This window comes from Melitaea cinxia, chromosome 3 (genome assembly GCF_905220565.1).
Source record: "Melitaea cinxia chromosome 3, ilMelCinx1.1, whole genome shotgun sequence".
NCBI classification, from domain to species: domain Eukaryota; kingdom Metazoa; phylum Arthropoda; class Insecta; order Lepidoptera; family Nymphalidae; genus Melitaea; species Melitaea cinxia.
Genome location: NC_059396.1, coordinates 7300436 through 7310401, shown reverse-complemented (window position 1 = coordinate 7310401; position 9966 = coordinate 7300436).

Genomic DNA, 9966 nt, shown 5'->3' with positions numbered 1-9966 from the left:
ACAAAAATCGTGCTCGTCCTTTGTACTGTTTTTATTTTATACCTTAATCGTAACTCGTCAGTCATAATTGCAATAAAATAATTCATCACAATTTTCCACAGAGTAAAAGACTCAAACTAGACTCATCATCATCGTACTAAATGATAAAAATAAAGTCAACTCATTACGTACACGTTCTGTTTTAGCAATTCAAGTCACCGAAACTATTAGTAACTAAAACTCCAGCTGTCTGTATGATACGTATCTTTAAAACTACTACTACTTCCAGAAGAAGGTTTATATGTATGATACATGCATAATAATAAATATGCATAATATAGTAAATGAACACTGATAGTTTTGGCAACCGCACGAAGCCGGGGCGGGCCGCTAGTATTAATTAATTGAAATCCGTAACCGTTACAGAAACCGATGTAATGTTATTTAAATTTATAGTAAAACATAACTTAATAAAATTTTGAGATTATAGTATATTGCGATTTGCTTTGACAAGACTTCGGTATAGTAATAATTGTGTTTGCAGGCAAACGAAGAAAAACCGACTTCAATTATATTGACAAGTAATAAAACGTCGGTAGACGAAAAAATAGTCGAGTAAATACGCATTATCAAAGATTACTCCAAAAGTTGTAATCAGATCTCGATGAAATTTAAATGCGACCACATGATAAACATCGGCTTTCGATTACATTAAAAATCATTAAAATCGGTGCACCCAGTAAAGAGTTATCCGGATTTTTGAAAGTTTTCCTCGAATTCTCTGGGATTCCATCATCAGATCCTGGTTTCTTAATCATGGTACCAAAGTGGGGATATCTTCTTTCCAACAAAAGAAGAATTATCGAAATCGGCCCATAAATGACGGAGTTATCTCCGAACATACATTAAAAAAAAACATATATACGGTCGAATTGAGTAACCTCCCCCTTTTTTGAAGTCGGTTAAAAAAGAGGACTGGATAAAAATATCTAACGTATAACAGTAGGAAGTGATTCTACGTAAGTCCTTGTGAGCTGTCATCAAACGGAATAGTATAGACGAGACTTCGAGCGTGGACCCAACGCCCTTCCTCGAACTCATATAGTGAAACGCCGACAAGTAACTTAAAGCATCAATTATTTGTGTGTATTTTTTTTTATTTGCATAGAATATTTTAAAGTGTTATTATTTCAATTAATTATGATTTTATTAACCGACTTCAAAAAAGAAGGAGGTTATATTTTAAATGTATGTTCGTTAAATAACTTCGTCGTTTATTAACCGATTTTGATAATTCTTTTTTTGTTGGAAAGGATATATCCCATCGTAGTAACGACTAGTGCATTTGTTTATTTTTTTTCGTCTACATACTTTGTATTACTTGCGAATTGAAAATTAATCCTCCCTTTGCGATGACGAACAAGGAACTCAACACCCCGTTCCATCACCCCCCAAAAATTAATCAAAGTATGTACCATTGCTATCTATGCACTTTTGCCATTTTATAGGTAGTTCATTGATTCCTTTACAAAAAAAAAACTCTCGGACGGGAATGAATCAAATGTTTAAAGGCGGTTTGGACTACCGCATCAGAGTTGAACTTTTCCCTTGCAAGAAGTTATCCACATTTAGAAAAAAATGGTAATATCTTGGAGCAAGATCCGGGGATCAGGGTGGATGTCTTAGACATTCCAATTGAAGCTCCTCTAATTTGGTAGCTGTCTTTTGTGCAGTGTCTGGTCTAGCGTTGTCATGAATCAGCATTGGCTCCATGGAGGAGAAGCCTGTCACTAGAGGGATCCTGTTGGCTGCAGATCCGGGACCCTCCAATTAAAGCAGCTGAAGGCTCCCGCAGGGGTTTGGTTGGTATTGCACTCCCAGTTACTGAAGTCGACATACGGTCTAGGACTGCCTACCCGGGCGTCCTGGACATCGGCCGTAAAGGGGTTCCCCTGCGATACCAAAAAAAAGAGCAGTGGCCTAGAGCGATTGACTAGCCTAGGTTGTTTAGCAGCTAGCTTTTCTATAATGGTTTGCCGTTGCTGGCAATAGACATCTGCAGTAATCGTCTGGCCAGATAAAAAAAAAAACTATAGAGAACGACACCGAAACTAGTCCACCAAACGCTTACAAGTAACTTTTTTTGAGTCAATTTTCGCTTGAGGCAGGATTTGGCTGGCTCGCCAGGGTTCAGCCATTGCAATGAGCGCTTCCGATTATTGTACATGATCCACTTTTCATCACATGTAATGATTCGATTTAAAATTCCTTCATTGCCAGTTGAGTAACAATAGGTGATTTAGAGTACTATCTAGACATAAGAAGTAGCGGGAAAAAACTAGTTATAGTTAAATAGTAAAATTCATCAACAGACTGAAAAAGAAAAAATGAAGTAACTAAATAGAATTAAAAAATGAATGTCAATAGCGTCATGTCCTAAATAATTAATTACGAACATGTTTTTCCTTTGGCAATAATAACAGTTGACACGAATAGTAGAAACTTCATTTGCAATAAATACACTGTACTAAAAGAAGACTCATAAACAAATAGTCACCATCTAGTTTCTGTAAGTACATTCCCTAGTACCTCATGAAACTACAGTGGTAAATTTACTAAGAAAGTCTTACCATAAAATTAATACTTTATATATAGTACCTAACAAAGAATTAAATATATAACTTTTAAACTAGGTAGCGGAGCTCAGTGATCACTACCGATTACCAAGACCTACATACAAAGCTAACCGGTACCTGTTACTTTGTCGAGTAATAAGTAGTTACCCAAATAGGAATTGAAGGTTTCGAATTTTTGAACGTAAGGTCTTGTGTGATTATTGTTTTCGTGAATATATCAATTTTTTTTTAATCATGTCGTGACAATTACGATCACAATAAATGATTATCTTCTTTGGTGCAGCCGTTGGAAGTCATTTGCGTTAATATATTTCGATGGTTCAGTTTTGTTATAAATTCTACTTAATATAGTTAATATAATTATTTTGAAAAAAATAAATTGAAAAAAATAAAGAAAATGTTTGAAAATTTGTATTTATTTAAAGTTTTCGCCATTACAACTAATTATGGGTTATAATATAACTATTTTTAGAGGTACATTTAATTTTAAACAACAAAAAATAAAAAATTGGGAAAATGGTAGAAGATAAAGATAAGCAAGCACAAGAACAAGCATAATTATAATAAAAAGGTATCATTTACATTTAACTCTCGTATTTGAGAATTTTATGATAAAAACTATTATAAGAATTTAAATCTTATACCTTTAAACCAGCGATTATTGTATATATACTATTATATTATTGTATAAGTGCATATATAATTTTGATCTTGAAAACGATTTTCATGAAATTTAGTTTCAGGGGCGATAAATCGATCTCGTTAGGTCGTTCATTTGTGAAAATGTCGTTTTATCCGTGTACCTGAAAGGTAATGAAAGACTATTACAATAGCATTGTAATACGAAGGTAAATTTCGCCAATATGTACAAATTTATAATAGCTCAGATGGGAAATCCCCGATGTGAAGACCCCGGTTTGAATCCAGATGTTATTATTATTTTTTTCTTTTTTTTCAAGTTGCTTCTTTTGTGAGAAAAACTATTACGGAGTCCTTTTTCAACGCATCTAATTCGTATTTAAGTATATTTTTTTTTAAGTTTATCTATCTATAATCTATAATCTATAATCTATAATAATCTATATATATAAACGCGAAAGGTCATTCATCACGAAATCTCTGAAACTATAACACCTACAAACTTGAAATTTGGCAGGTAGGCTCCTTATAAGACGTAGGCATCCGTTAAGAACGGATTTTACGAAACTCGACCCCTAAGGGGGTGAAATGGGGGTTGCAAGTTTGTATGAACGTCCTATGATTTGAAGTAAGAGACTTGAAATATAAAATGTATGCTCTATAGATGATGAGAAGGTGTTCAAATAATATATCTTTAGAAATCAACTCCCTTTTGGGGTTGAATCGGGGGATGGTAGGTTGACTCACTCATCACGAAATCTCCGAAACTATAACATCTACAAACTTGAAATTTGGCAGGAAGACTCCTTATAGAGTGTAAACATCCGCTAAGACCGGATTTTACGAAATTCAACCCCTAAGGGGATAAAACGGGGGTTGGAAGTTTGTATGAAAGTGCCATGATTTTGAAGTAAGAGACTTGAAATTTAAAATGTATGCTCCATAGATGGTGAGGAGGTCTCTAAACAATGTATCTTTAGAAATCAACTCCCTTTCGGGGTTAAAACGGGGGATGGTACATTGACTCATTCATCACGAAATCTCTGAAACTATAACAGCTACAAATTTGTCGTTTGATAGGTAGGTTCCTTATAGAGCGTAAACATCCGCTAAGAACAAATTTTACGAAACTCGACCCCTAAGGGGATAAAACGGGGGTTGGAAGTTTGTACGAAAGTCCTATGTTTTTGAAGTAAGAGACTTGAAATTTAAAGTGTATGCTCAATAGATGATGAGGAGGTGTCCAAATAATGTATATTTAGAAATAAACTCCTTTTTGGGGTTAAAACGGGGGTTCGTAGGTTGACTCACTGATCACGAAATCTCCAAAACTACACACACTATAACACTTACAAACTTGAAATTTAGCAAGTAGGCTCCTTATAGATCGTAGACATCCGCTAAGAACGGATTTTACGAAACTCGACCCCTAAGGGAGTAAAACGGGGGTTGGAAGTTTGTATGAAAGTCCTATGTTTTTGAAGTAAGAGACTTGAAATTTAAAATGTATGCTCTATAGATGATGAGAAAGTGTACAAATAATGTATCTTTAAAAATAACCTCCCTTTTGGGGTTGAAACGGGGGATGGTAGGTTGACTCACTCATCACGAAATCTCCGAAACTATAACAGCTACAAATTTGACATTTGGCAGGTTGGTTTCTTATAGGGCGTAGACACCCGCTAAGAACGGATTTTACGAAACTCGACCCCTAAGGGGATAAAACGGGGGTTGGAATTTTGTATGAAAGTCCTATGTTTTTGAAGTAAACGACTTGAAGTTTAAAATGTATGCTCTATAGATGGTGAGGAGGTGTCCAAACAATGTATCTTTAGAAATCAACTCCTTTTTGGGGTTAAAACGGGGGATGGTAGATTGACTCATTCATCACGAAATCTCCGAAACTATAACAGCTACAAATTTGACATTTGATAGGTAGGTTTCTTATAGGGCTTAAACATCCGCTAAGAACAAATTTTACGAAACTCGACCCCTAAGAGGGTGAAATGGGGGGTTGCAAGTTTGTATGAATGTCCTATGATTTTGAAGTAAGAGACTTGAAATTTAAAATGTATGCTCCATAGATGGTGAGGAGGTCTCTAAACAATGTATCTTTAGAAATCAACTCCCTTTCGGGGTTAAAACGGGGGGTGGTACATTGACTCATTCATCACGAAATCCCCGAAACTATAACAGCTACAAATTTGATATTTGATAGGTAGGTTCCTTATAGAGCGTAAACATCCGCTAAGAACAAATTTTACGAAACTCGACCCCTAAGGGGATAAAACGGGGCTTGGAAATTTGTATGAAAGTTCTGTCTTTGAAGTAAGAGACTTGAAATTTAAAATATATGCTCTATAGATGGTGAGGAGGTGTCCAAATAATACATCGTAATCTATATATATAAAAGAGAAAGGTCACTGACTCACTCATCACGAGAACCCAAAAACAGCTGGAAGGTCCATCCATCTAGGATGGATAAAGATGAAATTTGGCAGGGAGGTAGATTATAGTTAGTAGATAATAGTAGTAGAGTAGAGAGATTTAGCGATATTCCACCGCTAAGGGGGTTTAATTGGGGTTGATAGTTTGTATGAAACATATACAGCCTGAAAATAAAACTAAAAATGAGGTGTATAGAGAGGTTTTATAAAAACAAGTATTAAATTATACTAAATTGTGCCTTTTAAAAAGTTACTCAGTGTGATAAGCATTTCAAGTGACTGAAATAAAAAAAAATGCGTTAAACATCTTAATAGTAATGCATATCTTCATAACCACGCGGATGTAGTCGCGGGCAACAGTTAGTGTATTATAAAACAAAGTCCCCAAAAGTGTATGTGATCGATTTCCTCAAAATCTACTGAACGGATTTTCATGCGGTTCAAGAGGAAGGTTTACGGAACGGCTAAGCCGATTATAATGAGAGTTTAACTGGAAGTGTGCCGGGAAAACTTTGTGACACACTGATTTCAACGCGGGCGAAGCCGCGGGCACAGCTAGTATATATATATTTTTAATTATTATTGTCGGTAAAATCGAAAAATATTATTCATATTTCATCAGTATATAATTCGTATTAAAATATAATTTCCAAAACACAAGATTTACAAAAAAATAATAATATTACCGAGCTGAGCTCGGTCATCCAGGTACTAAAATAATTAAATACCTACACAGCTTTTACTTTTAGAAATGTCAGTTTTTGTGAATATTTCAATGAACATGAATTACTGACCTCTGAATCTATTGTTGCTAACTATTTATGTTAATTTTAGGTAGTCAACGTCTTTTATGTTCTAACGCAGTAATGCCTAGGAATTAAAACGAATGCTGTGGCGTTTTTATCTTTGTTTATAATTCACATAGCATTTCACATCTTTATTCGAGCAGATAATTGTGGAATTTGTTTTGGAAATAGCTGTTCGCTTAGATTTATAGTGGGGTAAATGTTTCAATATTAGTAAAGTAATCCTCAATCCTACTAGTTAAAGAAATAAAATTAAGGTTAGTTGACAACGACCAATCGAGCATTAAATCGTATAACTCTATGTAGAGCACCTAGAGTCCAGCGACTAGTTGAACAATAATTCAACCAAATATTAGCAAATCGTGAAATCGTGAGATGTTTATTGTGGTCTTGGCGTGTGTGCTTTTGTTCTGTGTGTTTCTGGATCCGCTATCAGACTCGCGACTAATCTAACAACGGGTCGAAAAATTATTTAAGCAATTGTTTTGACAAAAATTCAGGACCTAGAATAAAAATAAACCTTACTAATCGAATAACAAAGACTGCAATTATTAGAAAGACTGCATGTTTGATTAGTCAAATAGTGATTATAAAGTTAGCCTAGCTAGTACTATATAAGTAAATAAAATAATACCATTAGGTAATTTTAATAATACTTAAGTAAAGATTTTAGGGGGGTTAAATAGTGGTGTAAAAGTCCGTTATTTTAAATTGTAAAATTATTTTTGGCGCAAGATTAAAAAAAAATCTTTCTCTCATACTTTACTCGAACTCTGTGTATTTTTAAAGTCAATTAAAAGTCCATCATTTAATTAAAAACCAAAGTGCTTATATGAAGATTTATTATTGTTTTACTCCTAGAGAGTGAAATAAAGGTTTTTTATAGTTATTGTAAACGTACATATGTATAAAATATATTTACTTACGTTGTCTTCGACATTACTTACGTTGATTCGGCGTTATTGCGTTATATTACAAGTAGATACAAAGTAAATACTTGCATTTATCGCAAAAAGCTAAAAGTAAAAACAAAACAGTACATTTGAATATATCAGGTTGTCTGGAAGATGGCTTTTTAGCAATAAACAATAATTGTACAATTTATGACTATAATCGCTTGTATCGTTAATTTTGTTCTTTGTTTAAATGTGCAGTACAGTATGTTATTATTATATTAGTAATTAATTTTATTATTATTAATTTGTATATTGACTGTAATTTGAAATTTATTTGGAGGGTGCATTTTGTAATTAAAGCAGACGCTAAAACTTCTTTTTTAAACGGTTTTATTTAGCTCACCCCGTTTGTTTTATTTTTTTTTTTATTATTTATTCTTGGGTCAAATTTAGTAATTCAAATTTCACCCTCTTCCTGTCAACCGATTAATCTGAAATTTTGTATACACTTTGGATTTTGGTGACAATACAATTATGTTTATTTATTATCATTATAAATTCAAGATGGCCGCCGCTACAAAATGGCGGATAATTTATGTTTTATTAATCCCATCAATATGGGTATCAAATGAAAGGGCTCAACAAGCAGAATACAATATACTATAAAAAATTGAAATCCAAGATGGCGGCCGCTACAAAATGGCGGATAACGTAGGTTTTATCAATCCCATCAATATGGGTATCAAATGAAAGGGCTCAACAAGCAGAATACAATATACTATAAAAAATTGAAATACAAGATGGCGGCCGCTACAAAATGGCGGATAACGTAGGTTTTATCGATCCCATCAATATGGGTATCAAATGAAAGTGCTCAACCAGTTTAATCAATGTACTATATAAAATTAAAATCCAAGATGGCGGCCTCTACAAAATGGCGGATAACTTAGGTTTTATCAATCCCATCAACATGGGTATCAAATGAAAGGTCTCAACAAGTAGAATACAATTTACTATGCAAAATTGAAATCTAAGCTGGCCGCCGCTACCAAATGTCTGATAACAATTTTTTATCAATCCAACCAATATGGGTATCAAATAAAAGGGCTTGACAAGAAGAATACAGTGCACTATACAACCTCAATATTTAAGATGGGCCTTGCAATAATGAAGCACTAAATGAATTAAACAGAATACGAAATAAAAACTAAAAACTAGAAAATAAAAATAGGTAAAAACACTTTTTAAGTTAAACGGTTTTATGTTAAACATACATTGCAATGTTTAAGATAAATGTACTAAAAACCAAAAAATAATAAAATAGATACAGTCGTGGGAATTATAAACATATGCATAGACTAGACTAAAATAAAACCGTGGGGCACGTCAATTGTCTACAAATTATCGACTTGATGTGCGATAGAAGAATCGTTTAATTCGTCGTTAAAATAGGCAGTTGGCCCGCAGACGGTGAGGAAATTACTTACTATTTTCTTGCTCATGGAAATTCCAATAGTTATACACTCCATGTAAATAAAAGAGATGTTTCAACTAGTTTATCGTTGGACATTCACACTGCTGGCTGGCGAGGTATCGTTTCACTGCTCGTAGTTTGTCTTTAATCGACAAAACATATGATAAAAGTACTACTCGCTCACCACTATGAAACCCTAAAACTCGCTTATAATCAAGCTTGCTAGCTTGTTTCCACATTCTAGCCCTACTTATCACACGTCCATCTTTGTCGGTTGAACAACTGCCTAATTATAGTGTAACATTACAAAACAAACATTTTAATCAACGATTGTAGACAATTGACGTGCCCCACGGTTTTATTTTAGTCTAGTCTATGCATATGTTTATAATTCCCACGACTGTATCTATTTTATTATTTTTTGGTTTTTAGTACATTTATCTTAAACATTGCAATGTATGTTTAACATAAAACCGTTTAACTTAAAAAGTGTTTTTACCTATTTTTATTAGTCTATTTCTCAGTCAGTCTCCTTAGCTATGCATCACATCGAAACTAACAAAGTAATTTGAGTAAGACTTAAGATGATTTTAGTCCACAATACGAGTTAGCACACGTCATACTTTTTGTCACAAAATTTAGTATAGTTCCTGGGAGAAGAGATAAAATTTAGGTAGTGTCATTGAAATTATGGTGCCAAAAATGTTGCCAGCATTTTTCACGCAACGTGGTTCCAATTCATTAGAATTTTCCAGCGGTTGTCGATTCTAATTCGTGGAGGTAAAATTTTTTTAGGTCGATCGTTTTATCACAAGGACAAAATATCTCGACTACAAATAGCACAAAGATATATATTGGGATAATTATAAGTAAATAATATTTTTTCTACTACATCGAGAAAGAGGCTTATGCCCAGCGGTGGGATGTTACAAGCTGAATATATCAAGCACTTACAGTAGCACGTGTACATTTAGAAAAAAAATACTGTTTTTTTCTAGGGCAGCTGTACCTATGTGACTTCACACAGTCTCAGAAATGTCAATATTATCTTTTAATGGTTACATTAAGTGAATCATGGTGACGAAAAGT